The sequence below is a fragment of the Schistocerca piceifrons genome, chromosome 8, assembly GCF_021461385.2.
Source record: "Schistocerca piceifrons isolate TAMUIC-IGC-003096 chromosome 8, iqSchPice1.1, whole genome shotgun sequence".
Classification (NCBI taxonomy): domain Eukaryota; kingdom Metazoa; phylum Arthropoda; class Insecta; order Orthoptera; family Acrididae; genus Schistocerca; species Schistocerca piceifrons.
The window spans coordinates 225,856,104-225,875,911 of NC_060145.1; the positions used below are offsets into that span (position 1 = coordinate 225,856,104).

Consider the following 19,808-nt stretch of genomic DNA (forward strand, 5'->3'; position numbering starts at 1 on the left):
TATCTTCTTCTCCCAAATCGCCAATTATCCTATCTCATATACTTTGTTGACAATGTTGTTTACCGTAATGTCGGATGGTTTTTACAATACAATACAGTAAATACCTTCCTACTTGACAATTTGTATTTCAGATTTGTTATGAGGAAGTTTCTGACTTTATGAAAATATGAGAAAGGAGTAGGGTTTCAGAGGACAGAAGAGAGATAGAGTGTGAATTAGGGCGTCGTCGGAGACTGGATCATCCGTTGCTAATAGCTACTATTAATTGTATACCGTCATTCTGATTATTTCCGATAATAGCAGCCGTCAGGGTTACATGGTTCCCCAAACTGACCTAGTACCAAACTGGGGCTTAGGTTTGATAGAAAACCCTATGTATTTAGTTTGAGGAGAAGGTCCCATGAGTGAAATTGCGATCTGTCAACTGAAATAGCAATTTAAGCGAATTAACAAGGCAAGGTGTGCTGCTGTTTACGAAATAGTGATTTCAGATGGCGTTCTAGTTGCATTTTTCTATCTGAACTCTCTGATTGGCATTATTTTGGTTCTCCTACCTTTTACGACCCTATAACTAATGCCCTTGGCGTGTATATTCATCGTAAACAAAATTTTCTCTTTTCTAGAGAATTCTTTTTCATGTAAGTTTGTATTTTGTTGCTGGATAATATCTTTCATCAAACGGTCGTATTCTTTCTGTGGCACTTCGCTGCTTCTTTAGTTGTACTGTTTCTGTGGCACTTAGCTGCTTCTTTAGTTGTACTGGGTGAAATCCAGGTATCTATGTGTGTCATTACAATTTTTTAATACCTTAGCAATGATTGACCAGTGTTGTTGTTTATCACAGTCATAACTTCTATTTTGTTAACTTCGTATTGCACAAAGCAAGGATCAGTCTTTTATGACTGAACTTGTGTGGAAACGAGGATATTTTGTTGTAGGCAGTTAGGAAAAATGTGAAAGGAAGAGCTTCTTTATTAATACTGAAGTTGTGGGATGAATTGACAAAATAAATCAAATCATCATGATGAAAAGAAGTAGTTTATTTCCAATAGAATTGTGGAAATTAATATTCGTGCGAGTTATTTCTGCATGTGGTGCTGTTATCACTAGTATTATTGAAAGAGCGACAGATATCGTAGCAAATAGTCTGCATTTATTAGTGAAGATGTTATCATTACTACGGTAGTGAACAGCAACAGGCCTGGAATTGTCAGTAGCCGTTGTACGTCAGTGAGGTTGTTGGTTGGTAAGAGCTCATCCACCTTCTTGCGTCGTGGTTTAGCCCCTAGATGGACGAAGCGTTGGACGCTAGAGAGGAGGACAAGAAAAAGAACTCGGTTATTACTATGTTTCTATCATATCTCGAGCCATCATCACGTTCCACAATTAACTTCTTATATCAACGAATGTAGCATAAGAATTGCAGAGAATACACAAGGACCTGTATGTTACGTTTGCAGGAAGTGTCTCCTTAGCAATTTTGTTGCTGTGCACGTCTATAGCAGAGAGATAGGAACAGCAACAGACCGTCACACTCATAGCGCACAAATGTCAATCAGTGTTTTATAAATGGGGTTGTTTGCTTCGTTCTCACCCATCGTTGTTGGCAAAGTGTATGAATACTGCATAGCTTTCAATTGCGAAAGGCGGCATACATCAATAAACGTTTTTGACCAAGGCATAGTCTTTTGATATCTTTTCTTAGTTTGACACAACTGAAAGTCTATGTGTCGAGGAGGCATCACAGAAAAACTATTACGGTTCAAGTAACTGTTGTATTATCGTCGTGGGAAGAGTTCACAATTAACTATTTGAAACTGACAATAGGCAAAGATTCATGATTTACATTGTGGAAACGTCAAGAATTATGCCGCGATGGACTTGGTACCGTTCCAGTGGTGCCGGATTTTAATTTATTATGACGTTCAAAAGCTTATTGTGTGATTTCTTTTCCTGTTTACCGTCTCTGAAGCTTATCTTATTGAGGAGTTGAATGACTGCGAGGTTGTTTTTATACCAAGCAGTGGATTTTAATAAATATAGCGAAACCTAACACACACAGACAGAGACACACACACACACACACACACACACACAAACACACACACACACACATATATATATATATATATATATATATATATATATATATATATATATATATATATAAAACCAACTCAGTACTACCACTACTACCACTCTCCTTGGTTGAGTTCTGTAGTGGCAGCGGAGTGTGGTTGAGAACACTATGTGCCTTATATTTTATAATAGCTTTACATTCTATTAATTCTATGTTTAAGATGCGTGGCCGGCGTTCTATTTGAAGTGGTCTGTTTCACCGTGTCTGCCTCAGAGCTGTTACGTTTAATGCTTCGAGGTAAGTAAAACTGAGTTCAGAATTAAAAATAAGTATGAATGTTACTATGTCGGAATTTTAAATGACGTGTTGTATCAACCGGCATTGCTGCCGACGTCGGGCGGGGAATGTATGACTACAGCCGTGTCTGTTACTGAAATGACGTTAGTAGACAAGTTGACATTACTTTCATTCTTCGAAGAACTGGAACCGTCCTCCCTACAACTAAATTCCTCCGGCACCAACGGGGAAGGTGTACTTTACGCCCATCTCTCGTAAGTACTATAATCTAGTGATGTACTTCATATTTAAAAAGTTTGAAAAAATGTATACTGGTTCCCAAGAATGCTTCTGCCATATTCTACAGTACTTTTAAACTTTTATCATTTAAAGTTAATTCAGAAATTTAAGTTGTAGTGATAAATGTAGTTGTAGTAGTATACTAGTAGTCCAGACGACTTGCTACAACGACAGTCATATTAAATATTTTCAACTTCTGAACGCTATTTACACGTCATCTATTTAAAATGTAGGCTATTAGTAAAAGTCCACAACAGCTAAGATTATCTGTACTTTTTTTTAACTTTTTGTTTTCGTGGTGCTGTTGATGAACAAGATAGAATCGAGTTTAATAAGCTGTAGGTAGAGACAACATTGGGTAAGGGCGGTAATGAGAATAGAATTAGTGCAGAAATGTTTCAGGTGAGTGAGTATCAACCATGTTAAGTGAGTTTGCCAGTTGGTACGTAAGGGAAAATGTGCAATGTCTTAGTGACTAGCTGCACGGAACGGAAACTGTTTTAATTATTATGTCTGACATGTGCAGCAGGACAGCAGGATTTACTGCTACTGTTCCCTTCATTTGCGTTATATGCGGAAAAAAGCTGTGTATGCTTTGACTCACGCAGTTAAATTTCCCTAGTCAGCGAGAATTGTTACCAGAATAACGATTCAACTTGAAAAATTCCATCATTGGTTTCAGATGTGGGTACATGTAAGATGGAAAATTCGGACGAGATGTTATTACTAAGCGACTCCGATTAAATACCACTATTTAACTTCAAATTCCGCGTGAGAGGGAGAAGTCATTTAGCAGTATCGCAAACTTTGGGCTGTTATTTGATAAAACATTCGAGCCAGAGGGTAGCTTTACAAAGCACAAACATGTAAATTTTGTGAGCTTACGATACCATTGGTAATTCCGTTGGGGGCAAGGAAGACGTCGAGATCGATCACTTGTCAACCGAGAAGGCCATATACTTACTGGATTCCTTTCCTGACGTTCCCACTGATGACTTGGGAGCGACGAAACTGATGTCAGTTATAACGTGAAGAAAAGGTAACAGTCATACCGACTCTTACCCTCACGGATGACACAACCTTAGCCAATATCGGTTAGTTGATACGTGAAGGAATAATTAGACTTTGTGTCATCATTATATTGACTAATATATTTACTTGTGAAAAGATGAGGCGGGGTTTGGCCAGCAGCTGATTAAAGAGACCTGAATTACAAAGTAATCCTCCAGTCTATTACACTACGAGACTTCCATTCACGTTTTCGTGCTACGATAAGTCAGAGATATTTATTACACTGGACCTAAACCAGGCTTATATCAGATACCGCTTGCAGAAGCGTCTAAGACAATCACAGCCTTCACAATGCACTAAAACTTATATGAATTTAACTGAGTTTTGTTCAGGCCTTCAGCTGCGGTGTTGTTACGGCTCCTGGGCAACATTTTTTGACACAGCTAGGTGTTGTGCCTGCATTTACCATAATGAAATGAAGTCAGAGTTACACAGATACGGTTACAGGATTCCTTTATAAATAGCCTTTCAAACGCGATTACATTCACTTTATTGTGAATACGAGGAAGTCATTGTAACTAGACTGATAAACGATCTTAGTGATACACTTTTCGTGACTACTAGATTTTTAAAAAAGAAGACACTATAGCCAATTTATGAAGCACATGCAGCGATAGACCACTTCTGCGAGAAACGTTTCTCAGGTTACACTTTGGCATATGCACTTACTGAGTCGTTTAAACAAAATAAGTCTTGAGAATTATTTCACAGTAAAGGTTCAGCCTCTTATTCATTTACACAGCATCTCTTCTAGCCATTTCCTTCCCTGTTGCACTCGCAAATAGAGCGAGGGCAAAACTACTGTCTACAAGCCTCCACACTAGACCCAGCTTCTGTTGTCTCATCTTCGTGGTCCTTGCACGAAACGTACGATGGCGGCAATAGAATAGTTCTGCTGTCAGCCTTAAAACCGAGTTCTCTAAATTTCTTGGATGGTGCCTCGAGGGAAGTGCGCCGTCTGCCCTCCGAGGTTCTCATTTGAGTCCACAAAGTATATTTCCCTGCTGATCGAACCATCCGGTAACAAATCTAACAGCACGAATCTGAATTATTGCGATGTTTTCCTTTAACCCGACCTGGTGAGTATCCCAAGCACATGAGCAGTACACAAGAAAGGGTCGCACCAGCGTTCTATATGCCGCCTCCGTTATAAATGAGCTACATTTACCCAAAATCCTTCCAATAAACCGAAGTCGATCATTCGCTTTTCCTGCTAAAAACCTGACCTGATCGTTCCATTTCATATTGCTTTGTAAATTTTCGCCTAGATCTTGAATCGATGAGTGTGTTATGCAGCACACGACTAACTCTGTATTCTAAAGTTACAGGAATTGTTTTTTTCCTACTCGATCACATTATCTTATATCATTCTAAATTTAAAGCACGTTGCAACTCATCACACCAACTAGAAATTCTGTTTACGTCATCTTGCGTCGTCCTACAGCCAGTCAACGTCGACACCTTGCCGTACATCACAGAATCATCAGCAGAAAGACGTAAATCTCTGTAGCCTGTCCGATCACTTACGTATATAGAGAATAAAAGCTGTGAAATCATGCTCCCCAGAGACATTCCTGACAATGCACTTGTCTCTGGTAAACGCTTGCCGACAAGGAAAACGTACTGGGTTGTATTACTCAAATAGTATTGGCTCAAATGGCTCTGAGCCTATGGGACTAAACATCTGATGTCATCAGTCCCCTAGAACTTAAAACCAGTTAAACCTAACTAACCTAAGGACATTACACACATACATGCCCGAGGGAGGATTCGAACCTGCGACCGTGGCGGTCACGCGGTTCCAGACTGTAGCGCCTAGAACCACTCGGCCACCTGTGGCCGGCCACGCAGCTTATGGGAACATTAATCATATCGACCGTGGATCTCTGGAACGTAGTGCTCATAAACGCTGTAACATCAAATAATCAGTGAACCAACAAGTGAGCAAAGATCCAGAAACTTATTAATAAGTTCATGGCTCATATACGAATAATACAAAACTTTCAGTTATGTCAAATATTCATCCACAGGTATGATGCTGGCTGGTGCTACGAAGGATACAGAAAATTGCTCAACCGGGGAAAGCAATAAGTCTGCAATGCAAAAATATGGCGTACCTTAGGTGGCACTGTACGAGAGCTTAGATTACGTGGAAGAATCTCCGTAGCTTGGGTGAAGGACAGAAAAAGCCAGCTGACAAGGTGAACAAGTTCTTTCAGCTTTAATCAGCCCAAAGGCTAATAGGAACTACTTTCTGAAAGAAAATTAAGGCTAAATGACCCTGATCCTTACTACTTAAACCACGTTACAGCACGTGAAATTAGAAAAGCTGTAATGAGAATCCCTTCTGAAGCAATAGGTATCGACACTATTAGGCGTACCATTTTCCAAAATATACCACACGGCATCGTGCGAGCCTCGGCTAACCTTCACTGGCGGAAAAAGTCGCAACACCAAGAAATAGTTGTGAGACATCAGAGCTACTCTAAATACACGCTGTAGCAGCCGTGAGCACTAGTTACTTTTGATAGTGGACACGGTGTGCTGCTGTTAGTCAAGAACGCGTTTATGGTGACTAGGTTTGAACGAGGTCGTGTAATATAGTACTAGAAGCTGGATGCTCCGTCTCCGATACTATAGAAAGACTTGGCAGGAACGTAGCCACTCTGCGCTACTGCTGAAATCGGTCGTCACGAGATTAAACAGTCGCAAGAAGATCGGTCTCCGGATGGCTACGTGGCACTACGAAGACCATCCGTTCGGCGTGTAGTTCTGGGGCATATTTCAGCAGCGGTTGACATCATAGCGCCATAGAAAGCTGTTATAAATCTGTTACTTCAAGGACAGCTCTGAGCCAGACGCCTTGTAGCGTGCATTCCGCTGTGCCCAAACCATTGGACAGCGCGGTGGCAGTCTGTCGTGTTTTCTGGTGAAAGCAGGTTCTGTCTCTTTGCCAGTGACGGCTGTGTGTTGGTTACTGGGACATCATTTGAGGGCCGGCGGCCAACCTGCCTACTTTCTAGACGCAATGGACCTATACGTAGAGTTATGGTCTGCGATGCGATTACATATATCAGATGGAATACTCTTATGGCTATCCAACGCACTCTGACAGCAAATCTGTACGTCAACCTGTAGATTGAACCTATTGTGTTGCCATTCATGAACAGCGTTCCAGGGTGTATTTCCCACATACAGTTGTTTTCACTCAACATGCTCTACAAAGTGTCGACATGTTGCCCCAGCCTGCTCTATCATCACATCTGTCTCCAATCGAACCCATATGGAGCATCATCACACAACAGCTCCACCGTCCTCCACATTAATTATTCTTGGTGTTGTGACATTTTTTCCGTCAGGGTATTTAAATTTGCCTTCGAGTTGGGTACACAACGCCTTCAATGAGTAAGAAGTAAAGTTCAGACTACTCCTAAAAGAAACCACATGCAGTTAGTGATAAACTAATTACCAGATAATACCAAAACGCTGGATTATACACTTCGCTAACGTTGTTTTCCAGGGGTATCGGCTTGCTATTTGCTCTGGTCGCTGAGGCGGGAAGTGGCGCTCGTAGACTTTGACGGGGCAGGTCCCTCCCATCGCGTCCTGTGCAGGAAAGTTGAGTTAGTTACTGCTGAGAATTTTCCTGGAAGAAAAAGTGTTTACAATCGCTTCTTTCAGCTACCCGATGACGTGGTAATTCACTTTCGGATGCTGAAAGCAGGAGCCACAATGAGCTACATTCTACCAGCTCTACTTTAGTGTTCGTTTCTGGTGCAGGCAACAACACGCCGAAATCTACATCTTTTGCTGTGAGTTTTGTGCGCGTCGGTGCGTTTCCGTCAATTAAGGAAAGTGCGTTCTGATTAGCTTACGATGTTACTGCAATGAGATGTAATTTATGGTTCGGGACGTTTACCTTTCTTTTCTGCATGCAAATTGCCCGGAGTATAAGTTATCATTAGTTTGTCTGTCTGTTGTTTTTTACTATCAATTGTGCATTGAGATCTCTGGATTTGCGGAAATTGCCTGATAGCTTGTACTGATAGCCTATATCATGGATTGCACGATTAGTTGAGAGAGTGTACTGACGGGGAATCAATTACGCACATCACTCTGTGGTTCTGTTTAAACGGTTAAGGAACCGGGACTGAGCAAGGATGTACTATTTTTTGGAAATTTGTGGTAAGTTCCTATATGACCAAACTGCTGACGTTATCGGTTCCTAGGCTTACACACTACTGAATATAATTTAAAATAAGTTACGGTAAGGACTACACATACACCCATTCCCAAGGGAGGACGCGAACCTCCGACGGAGAGAGTCGCGCGTACCTCACTCGATCAAGTTTGTATCTGTTCGGATTCACCGAGAACTCGAGTTAATGATATCCATGTTCGAGCGAGCACTGAGTTTCACTGTATGTGTTTTATCAAGTTTTCTAAACGCCGTTAAGTGTGTGCGTATTTGTTACCTTTTGTTGGCAAGAGTACGAAAAGAACTGCATTGTGTTTTCGCATTGCACGTTATTTACTGTCAAATACTGAAATGTGGCAATAAGGAAAAACGTATGTTGGTCACTGCGGTTCAGCTGGATAAGGTAAGGTTAGTGCCGTCTTTGGGTAAATGGGTTTTTGTACGAAAATTGTAAGTGATATCTTACGACAAACGGCCTTACATGTAAGAGGCGGATACGTTAAGAGTTAGTTTGGTTGTAGTTCGGTGAGTTTCCACTAGTGTATCTACTAATTCATAGCAACGATTACGACAAACCGGGCTCAGGTAATACCTGTTAAGTGTGCAACTTATTCGGCTATTGACGGTGTTAATTGTTACCTGTGATAACCATTTAACCCATGTTATAATCAATACCACGAGGCAGCTGTGTTTGTTCGAAACAGCTTAGACCGATTTGTGGACACTAATAATTACCAACTATAAGATAAGTAACTGAAGTGTGTTGTTTGCCTTACTATTTGGTATTCTTTGATGTCAGAATTTTACTTTCTTGCAAATATAGTTTCACAAGTTAGTGTCAAAATTTTTTTCTAGGGCACTTCTTTACGTTTTAAAGGTGCTGCAAATTTTATTTAATTAATAGTCGTGCTCAAACTGTAAGGACTGACATAAATTCATCGCTTGAAAATAAAATCGCTGATTAAAAGCAAAGTAACATATGTAATTTTTCATCATAAAAATATGACCTTGAAAATATATTTAAAACTTAGCAGTAAATATTTTAAACTACCACAAGCACCAACAAATATCAGTGCTTATTAATTGTATAAAAATAGCAACGAAGAATTGAAAAGAATATGAGCATAAAAATCGCATAATTTTTGGAATACTCAATTAATTTTAAAAAATATTTCTTTTAGTATATTTTTCAGACATATGTAGTGCTAATATACAAACCAGACTGCTGTTCGTCTTCTGCAACCGGAGGCCCTCCTGCCAGCCCTCGGCACTCCTCGGGACATACCACCTGTGCAGAGATGGCTCCTGCGCAAAGGAATTGTTTTGTAGTTTTAATATGTTTCATACAACGCAATTGCACCAGTACATTCATCATTCACAACAGAAAATTGAACTTATTTAGATGAGAGACCTAAACAGATACTAAATGTTCACTTTACGCATCAAAAGTCTCACAGTACTATATCTCGATGCTTTTCCTGTATTTACTATGGTCAACTGACCTCTGAGTTATGAGAAAACAGTTCCAGAATCTGTAATAATTTACCAAACTGTCATCCATTCAATGGGAATTACATGGAATTACATTCACTTCTGTGTCTATAAGAGTAATTTAACTTAATTCGAGGCGTGAACAGAAACTTACTACGAGAAACTCTCTCCATAATATAGCTAAGAAGATTGTGTAGTCGCAACATTTTGAGATTGTTGCTGCTACACCCCACGCATCTCACTGCATGCAATAAACACTGACAGATGTAGAACGAGAATTTCACTCTGCAGCGGAGTGCGTGCTGATATGAAACTTCCTGACAGATTAAAACTGTGTGCCAGACCGAGACACGAAATCGGGACCTTTGCCTTTCGCGGGCAAGTGCTCGACCAGCTGAGCTATCCAAGCACTGCTCATGCCCCGTCCTCGCAGCTTTACTTCTGCCAGTACCTCGTCTCCTACTTTCCAAACTTTACAGAAGCTCTCCTGCGAACCTTGCAGAGCGAAAATCTCATTCTGGAAACATCCCCCAGGCTGTGGCTAATCCATGTCTCCGCAATGTCCTTTTCAGGAGTGCTAGTTCTGCAAGGTTCGGAAAAGAGCTTTCGTAAAGTTTAGAAAGTAGGAGACGAGGTACTGGCAGAAGTAAATCCGTGAGGACGGGGCGTGAGTCGTGCTTGGGTAACTCAGATGGTAGAGCACTTGCCCGAGAAAGGCAGAGGTCCCGATCGAGTCTCGGTCAGGCACGCAGTTTTAATCTGCCAGGAAGTTTGTTACAGAGGTGGCTGCACCGAAAGTTTGACAGTGTAAAAGATATGGTAATATTTAAGCAACAGAACTCTGAGGGCATAACTTAATATCCATTGTCTACTCCACACAGCACAAATTTTGTCACACAACTTGGAGGAACCTTAGATATATCGATCGCGACAGTCCAAAGCGGACTGCTTACAGCATGGTTCACAAAGATATGCAAATATTTTAATATGATACTCTGTAAGTACAAGTAAAGAAAAAAGTTCAAATGAAGATAGGTCCGAAAAATGTTTATTTACGGCTAATAATAGCTTTTCCGTGTAATTTAGCAAGTTCGTTAATGTGAAACCATAGCAAAACTTTTTTAGATTAAAGTAAGGCACGATTTCAGATTTTTGTTGTTGTTATTGGTGTCCTGAATCTAATAAATCATGTCCCAGACGTGCAGTAGTTTTCCAGATCATCGAACATGAATTCACAGGTGCTATTGTATTGATGAAAGTAGATTATCAGACATATTCACACAGTTTCATTTAACGTTATTACCCCGTTTTTTAAAATTAAGTTCTCTACTACTTCTGTTGAAAACGTTGTGCATAGTCTGGAATTTAAACAACGAATTAGGCCAAGTAGTTATTAAATTAAAATTTTACGAAATTACGTCTTTACTTCTCTGGATGTTATGGAAAACTACTGCAGACACACGTCTGGTACATGTATTATTAGATACACTTGATCAATAAAAACAAAATGAATTGAAATTACGCTTTGCTTTAACCTCGTACAGTCATGGCTTCAAATTAGCGAAGTTGCTAAATTCCCGACAAAATATTTTACTAGCCACAACGCCGTAACAAAACATTTTCGGACGTGTGTTTATCTGCAAAGTCGGAAAAAATCAATAGCTGTATATCACATCATAGCTGATAAACGTGTACAACTTATACCGCAAATATCAGTCGGAATTAAGTAAGCACCCGGTACCAACTGATGACCTGAGATATGCCACTGACAAACGTGCGGCTACCATAACGACACTGCTTGAGTTCGGCAAAGCACAAGAAATTGGTCCAGCGCGTGAGAAAAATAGACAATTACATACACATACTTCTCTAGCTACTCTGATTTCTCTTACTTTATTAAGATGGTCATTTCTCCCTATGTAGGTAGGTGACTCTAAAATAATTTCACACTAAGGGAAAATATTGGTGACTGAAATTTCGTGAGAAGATCCCGTCGCAGTGAAATCGCCATTCGTTTAATGACTTGCAAAGGACGTATAAGGGTACTGTAAGCAGTCTCTTTAGTAGAAATGTTATACCTTCTAAGCTTGGTGAAGTACAGTCCATGTGGTGTCTTCCCCATAACATTACCTATCTGGTCTTTCCAATTTAAAATGTCCTTAACAGTAATTCACACATACTTAGTTCAACTGGAAGCTTTTAAATTTGTGTAATTTCTGGTGTAACCAAAATTTAATGGCTTTCTTTTCTTACTCATTTGGGTGACCTTATAGTTTATCTATTCTGAGACCATTGTCACTTTTCGCACAATGCAGATACAGTGTCGGTTTTGGAAATGGTTTGGATATTCTAAAGACTTCACTAGAGGGCAAACGATAGCTTCTTCTACAAACAGTCTAACAGGGCTACCAAGATTGCCTCCTAAAATGTTTACATAGGTTAGGGAGGGCAGAAGACTATAACTCTTATTTTGGGAAAGCCAGATAATAGTTCTGTTTTATCGAAACCGGACGTGTTTTTCTTCATAGAGTTACCACAATCGTTACTGAAGAAAAAGAACGAGATTGAATTGAAATAGTTCTATTTTACTCGATAATTTTCTGTAGATTACTACGAACTGTGACCTATTTCATAGGAACGCACGAGTCTAGTCACGTAACTGAGGTGATACTTCATAGACAAGCAATTGTTTAGAAGTCATTTATGAGGAACAGTGTTAAAAGCCTTCTGGAAGCCTAGAAATATGGAATCAATTTGAGATCCCTCGTCGACAGCACTCATTCTTACTTGCGAATGAAGAGCTGGTTGCGTTTCACAAGAACGAAATTTCTGAAAACACGCTAACAATGCGTCAATGAATATCAGGCATATATATACCGATCTTTCTTCAGTGTTCCAAAAACTACGACTTAGAGTACGTGTGTTGACGTCGCAGGTATTTTTTGTAACTGACCAGAAATTATTAACTTTCATGTTACACAAACTACTGATTTCGTTTCATCTTGACGGTATCCAAATACCATGTATCAGAAGATGGTAAAAATGAAGAGTGAAATTTCGCAGCGGCAGCTCAGTTGGACAGAAATGCTGGTGCCACATCCAAGAACACGTACTTTACGCAATGAGTTATTAGAACGAAACTGCCCTATTATGATGTAATCCATACCGGCACCAGTAGTTGTAATGCTAGATGATTAGAACTGACCATGCACGAATGTGTGTTACATCCAACTTGTCCCCAATATGAGCATGTCAGTGCTTCGCTGCCCTGTTAATGATTTCGTCTAAACAAGTTACGTGACTAACATAACCTCTGTCTACATCACCAACTCCCCAGGGCGCAAGCACACTTTTTACCTCGTGTGACGTCGTGTGCTGTCAATACTACGCCACCTGAGTCCACATGTGGAATTTGGCGGTAGCCCCTTGTGACTACGCTGCAAATCTACGGCCGGCTTAGAGACACGACCTCCTCAGCCCAAGCCGCTTGTACCGCCACAAAACCGACTTAATAGACGACCCACCGCTCTCTAGAGTAGTCTAGTCTAGTCTTTCTGTTGTTCCGCTCTCTCTGTCTAGTCTAAGCGTTGTCGTTCACCCTTTGTTACTACTGCGGACATCGGACTCGACCTATCTCACCGACTTGTGTTGGATATTACGCCGGACTTGCTGGGAATCACGTTCAGTTTAGAGATGTATCTAACACTACCCTATGAATCTCGTTATTTGTGTCCCAGTCACAGAAGCCACCACGTCCTTGACCTCCACAAGTTTTTGGTCAACCAGACATCTCACATGAGAGGCCACGCGTTGTCACTGAGGCGGAAAAAGTCATGGGATATCGTGCCGGATGTCCTGTTGCCCAGTGAAGTGCAGTAACTCGTTTTAGCATGGACTCAAAAAGTCGTTGGAAGTCTCATGCAGTAAAATTGACCCATACTACGTATATAGCCGTGCAAAACTGCAAAATCGTTGCGAGTGCTGGATTTTGTGCTCGAAGTGAGCCCTTGATTATGTCCCATAAGCGCCTGACTGTAATCGTGTGGGACGATCTAGGTGACCAATCTATTCGTAGAATGTTCTTCATACCAAAGTAGAACAATGGAACATGGCGCATTGTCATCCATAATGATTCCACCACTGAATGACTGCAAATGGTCTTCTGTTAGCCGAATATAACAATTGCAAACATCCAACTTTCAATTTCAATCATGACTATAGTAAAAATATGGCAAAGCTAATGTTGAATCATATCAGTCGGAGCAGTTGTGATCTAAATAAGAATAGATTTATTCATTCTTAACATCACAAGACAAAAAATGACTAAAGAAACGACACACACATTTTTTATTTGGACAAACGCTATCAATGATATGCGGCCTAAGGTGAACAAAGTGATCACCTGGGGATCAACACACGACACAAGCCAGAACACTAAACGCTTTACCTGACTTCATACATGTGAATCCGCGGTATGGCCCAAAAACTACGCTACAGTCAAGCATGGTGCTGAGAAGAATATATTGGAGCCCTACGCCATAGCAACGAACACTTTACCCTCCTGCTCGACAGGGCGGCACCCCGCGATGCGCTCGGCGACCCGAGTCATGGACGGCAGTAAACTGTTATTAATGTCGCGCGTCCGAAAGATGCAAGTAGGCGGTCTCGCGTTTGGCTAATTCGGAGCCTCTCAAACCCCGGTGGGTTCTAGTGTGCAGGTGGACCGGTTTGCTGTTGTGCCAAACCAATTTGACTCCATGCCACAACTATGAATGACGGAATATGTCAAATGTTTGGACGGATGACTCAAAACAAATAAGTGCACCCACGCAGCACTCGTTGTGTGCGTGATGCTAAAAGCAGTACGTCTGACAGTTCAGATGAAAACTGGCACAGGCTCTCCCTTGCTCTGCATACACAGATTTGACCAATTAGTGACTTTAAGAATTAATTGGGAGAAAAGGAGAAACAGACTCAGATTATAGGCCTCTTTCTCCCACGTTTACGCTGTGACGTTTGCTAAAAGCATGAACTCGATGGAACCACAGTCTTACATACAAAGATTGCTATGTACCCCGTAGCGTCCATCGCGAACTTTCCAAAGAATGGCCATAAACTCGCTAAACCCTTGTGCCTTCACAAATATGTCTTGAAGAAGAGTCTTAACGTATGGGCGCCCCTGGTCATGGAAATTCGCAGTTACGCACAGTCGTCTCATTGCCTTCCTGCCTAACAAGGGCCCATCCTCTGATTTATTTGCTGATCATCAATGCTCTGCCCATAGCTAGTTGGCCGATGTGAACGCGGCCGCCGGCCGACTGGCGCCATCCAACGAGTCTGCACAATGACACTGATTAGCAGCACGTTTTCACCCTGCAGAAAAAACGTCCCCTCGGCTCTGAGCCACCGTACGCTTTCATTGCAGTCGTTTAAATCGGCACCCTCTTCCTTTAGATGCAGGCAAAGCTTACCGCAATTCCTACAGTAGAGCACACAAGCAAGAGCGTAACTACTGCCAACCATTTCATGATATGAATGAAGTCAGATAATTTCCAGCTATTGCAACCATGTAATAAAGATCAACTTCCCTAGGAACACAACACCGTATCAGAACTGACTGTGCCCTGCAATCTCTCACCATCGCCAGTCAATGAGAGGTTCAGATGAACTAGACTACCCAGTCTATTGAATCGAAACACAGCTCTCACCATTATTGAACCACCACCAACTTACACTGTGTCTTGTTGAAAACTTGGTTTTGTGGATAAGTGGGGTGTGTGACACACTCAAAAACTAGCATGAGCTCTTACGAACTGAAATAGGCACTCGTCTGACATGACCACCGTTTCCCTGTTATTTAGGGTCCACCCGATATGGTCATCGGCTCAGGAGAGGCACTGCAAGTGATGTCATGCTGTTAGCAAAGGCAATCAGGTCGGTCGTCTGCTGCCATAGCCCGTTAACGACATCTTTCGCAGCACAGCCGTAACAGATACGTTAGTCGTACGTTTCACACTGATTACTCCGGCTATTTCACGTATTGTTATTGCCTGTTAGTACTGACCAATCTAATTCAGTTGCTGTCGGTCGTTAAGTGAATTCCATCAACCATTGCATTCTCCTCCTGAAACGTCATATTCTCGGCACACTCTGAATTCCCAAACGATCTCCAGAATGTACTTACCCAATCGTCTCGCTCCAAATGCCTTTTCGCGTTCAAAGTATGCTAATTACCTTGTTGAGGCCATAATTAACTTGGTAAATTATTGTACATGAATCACATCTACATCTACATCATACTCCGCAAGCCACCTAATGGTGAGTGGCGGAGCGTACTTTTGGTACAACTATCTGATCCCCACAACCATGTTCCACTCGCAAACAGTGCGCGCAAAGAATGATTGTCACTAACCACCGGATCACAAATGAAAGCTCCGCCGACGCACTGCCGTTTTACGCCTTGTGTACCCGATACTGCCGACACCTGCATGTGTGTATGTCGTTATCCCATCACTTTTGTTACCTTAGAGTTATGTTTCGTACATGAACCAGTCGCCTGCTGTGGAGGCGACCCTTGAACCGACATCCATTGACCTCTGTACAACAACAGGTCCATTATCAGTGGTGCCGGGCATATTCGACTTGTAATCTCACTAACTGGAGTAGAGGTGTTTACAGTGATGAGTCCCGCTTCAAACTGAGCCCCGATGACCAGTGGAGACGTACTTGCAGACACGCATGGATGGGTGTGCCATATCATATCATAGCAGGACCCCTTTGAGTGTCATCCACGCAACTTTACAGCATGTTATAAGCCCGTTTTATTGCCCTTTATGGCAAGGCATTATGGGCTTACATCTCAGCTAGATAACGCCCTCCTGCACACGGCGACACTTTCAGCTGCTTGCCTTCGTGCTTTCCAAAACATACGTTACACAGTAAGGTCACCTTATCTCACCCCAGTTGAGAAAGTTTAGAGCATTATTGGAAAGACCCTCCAAGCAACTCGGCATTTTGAAGATCTAAGGAGCAATTGGGACTGCATGTACCTTCAGGAGGACATCCAACCATTCTATCAAACAATGTCAATACTAATAACTGCTTACATAGCGCCAAAGGTGGACCAAAGCGTAAACGACTTCCTCAATTTATGAAGTTTTTCCTCTTGAATTGACTATCGAATTTTTTCTTAAGTTGCAATCATTTGTTGACTGTACACTCACACTACATCAACCGAGTTCCGTCCCAGCCCTTCGTGATGCATCACTTTTTGTCTTAGAGTATATTCGTAAAGTAATTCTGGCGCAAGGATTGTCCTTTTTAGGAGCAGTAGTGGTCAATTTCAAAACAAATAACCTTTTCGTTCCAAATCAAGGCGGGAGGAATATGGGAATCTTTTATCTGCATACGTGAGAACGAAAATTATTCGACACAATGGAAGAGACACCTAAGATTTAGACCTTGTATCGTAAAGCGGTTAATACTCAGTAAAACGCCCTGTCCGGTTAAGAAGCAGCTCATGAGCCACGCTGCCTCACGGATGACCCAATATGTGCAAAATGGGTTTAGCTTTAGAACTGACTCCCGCAGGATCGCCTGTCGAGCTATGTGACGAACGCTACGAACAATACCATACAGTTACCATAATCTTTGCATCCCATTAAAATGGAACTAACTCTTAATTAAACGAAACTGGAATGTAAACGCAGCCATGGAGCACAAAACGACAAAAATTTATATAATCATTGAAGTTATTTACGAAATATCAAGGTAGTTAATTTACTGTTTAGCTTGTGGAAATTTGTATGATATCTATGTCGTAACTGCTTCTTTAAATTATCGCAATAAATAATCCGTAGTATAGCCCGTATATTTTGGAAGAAAATTCATTTCGATGGTCTTGTCATCGCAACGATATGTAAGCACAGCGTCCATTGAATTATTGAAATTTAGGAATCGTCTGTTAGATATTGGTCAAACGAACTCCACTTCCTTAAACATCTAAACGGGAATGCTATCACAGCTCTGAATATGTGAACATAGCAACTTCATGCTGCATTTTGTTCCAAATGGGTGCTGTTTTTGGAGCTAGCAGTTACTGACTGGTAACATTAATCTTCTTTCCCAGAGTTTATTTCTAGGTAATTAAGTGCACATAGTCACTCTGCTGTACGCGACGCTTGCCTCATTTATCCTTTACGTTTCCCTTTCTTCACATATCAGATATTACTAGAAATAGTTATGCCTATGGTTCCACCTTTAATATTTTCTGTCAAGCAATATGAGGCGAGAGCAAAAACTATGACGCTGTTGAGTCCGTCCTGTCAGTCAGTGTACAAGAACAAATGAATAAAGGCTTGTATACTGGTGAACGCATACAGTGCAGTTCGATGAAAGGGGATGCATATAGGGAACGAATGGATGAACGGAGTGTCTCAAAGATTAGCAACAAGTAATTCGTTTCCAGCTGTTCGCCTCTTCGAAACGTAGTTAGAGGTCAAACATCGTTATTGGTATATCTGTTACAAATTGAAAATGCGTCTAAGAGTCAATTACAAAAGAAGTTACGTGGCTCTGTTCGGCGAATTGACTTACCGAGACAGGCGGCGACCACGACGATGACAATGAGTGTCTTCTGCATGGCGAATAGTAGCCAGGAGTTAGGAACATCGCCTATTATAAGCTAGTAAGCTTCCGTTGTTACGTAAAGCGAACGTCATCAGTTAAGTGCGAATTGTAGTGATAAAAGCTACCAGGTGTTTTGTACTTCACAGAAAATTATCCGTTGTTCCCTCCTGTGGATGTTAATAGCAGTCGAACAAGGAAAAGGGAAATGAATTTACATGTCACTGGCTGAGGGAGGCGTGGCTACTCGAACGAGCCAGATAACAAAACGTTTACGAGATACGAAGTCTGCTTACGTAAAGTTTTTAGTTTTTCATTTATTTATTTATATAATGCTTTGAATTAAAAGAAATACTATCGACGGCTCTCGAGTAACATATACCAAATAAATTAATAAGAAATGCTACTGATCCCCTACATTACACAGTACAGGTCGGAACAGTGTTGCAAAAGCGACGAAAAAAGCATATCAAATTAGAATGAACGCGAAACCTCCAAGAGTGGTGAGGTTTTACAGAAGCTAGAAATTTATTCCGAACTCGAATGACAAATACTTTTAATAGTTTTCACTACGAAACTCAATCTAAAATGTGGCAGAAGTTTCATATTTATAGAAGTATGTACAAGCGCTTTCTCGTCGAGTCATTCTTACCTAAACACTGGAAAGTTGCGCAGCTCACATCAATATCTAAGAAAGGAAATGGCTTTAATCCGCTGAATTACAGACCCAAATCGTAAACGTCGATTTGCCGTAGTGCTTAGGAACATATATTCTGTTCGAAGATTATGAGTTACCTCAAAGCAAACAATTTATTGAAAAACGGATAACGGCTTGTGAAACACAGCTACCAATTTATTGTCAGGAAGTAATGAGCGCTATTGACGGGGTTGTCTTAGTGTTCCGTAGCTACAGGTTTGCTGAAATTCCGTATTTTTAGGTTTCCTGGAAGTTATTGACACCGTTCTCCACGGGCAGGAGCTGCTTCTGTTCAAATTGCGTGACTGCGGAGGATCGTCCCAGTTGTGTGACTGGATTTGTGACTTCCTGCCAGAAAGGTCACAGTTCGTAGTAATAGACGGAAAGTCATCGAGTAAAACAGAAAAAATACCTGGCGTTCCCCAGGAAGTGTTATAGGCTTTAAAAAATGGTTCAAATGGCTCTGAGCACTATGGGACTCAACTTCTGAGTTCATAAGTTCCCTAGAACTTGGAACTACTTAAACCTGGCTAATCTACGGGCATCACACACATCCCTGCCCAAAGCAGTATTCGAATCAGCGACCGTAACGGCCGCGCGGTTCCAGACTGTAGCGTGTTATAGGCCCTCTGTTGTTCCTCGTCTACATGACCGATTTACGATGCTCAAAACAAATTCCACTACAATTTAAACGAGGTATCTGTATGGTGCGAAAAGTGGCAATTGACTCTAAATAATTAAAAAGGTGAAGTCGACCACATGAGTACTAAAAGAAATCGACTGAATTTCGGTTATACTAAAAAATCACACCAATATAAAGACTATAAACTCAACTACATACTTATGGATATCTATTACGAATAACTTAAGTTGGTTCTATCACATGTAATGTTGTGGGTAAAATAAACCGAAAACCCCAATTTATTTACAAAACACATAAAACGTGTGACGGGGCCTCTAAAGAGACTGCGTACACTACGCTTGTCCGTCCTCTTCCGGAGTAGTCCTGTGCGGTGTAGGAGACGCATCATATTGGATCTACGGAGGACACTGAAAAAGTTCAGAGAAGG

The 19,808-nt window shown here is 41.2% G+C and overlaps 1 long non-coding RNA gene across 1 annotated transcript; it reads right to left on the reverse strand.

Annotated features, from left to right (window-relative positions):
• Window positions 1-1,042: 1,042 nt before the first annotated feature.
• Window positions 1,043-18,058, reverse strand: LOC124712557. The gene is made up of 4 exons (XR_007005599.1): window positions 18,012-18,058; window positions 9,144-9,230; window positions 7,197-7,333; window positions 1,043-1,308 (listed from the first exon to the last, which is right to left on the reverse strand). It is a non-coding gene; the product is annotated as an uncharacterized LOC124712557 (long non-coding RNA).
• Between the last annotated feature and the right edge of the window lie 1,750 nt (window positions 18,059-19,808).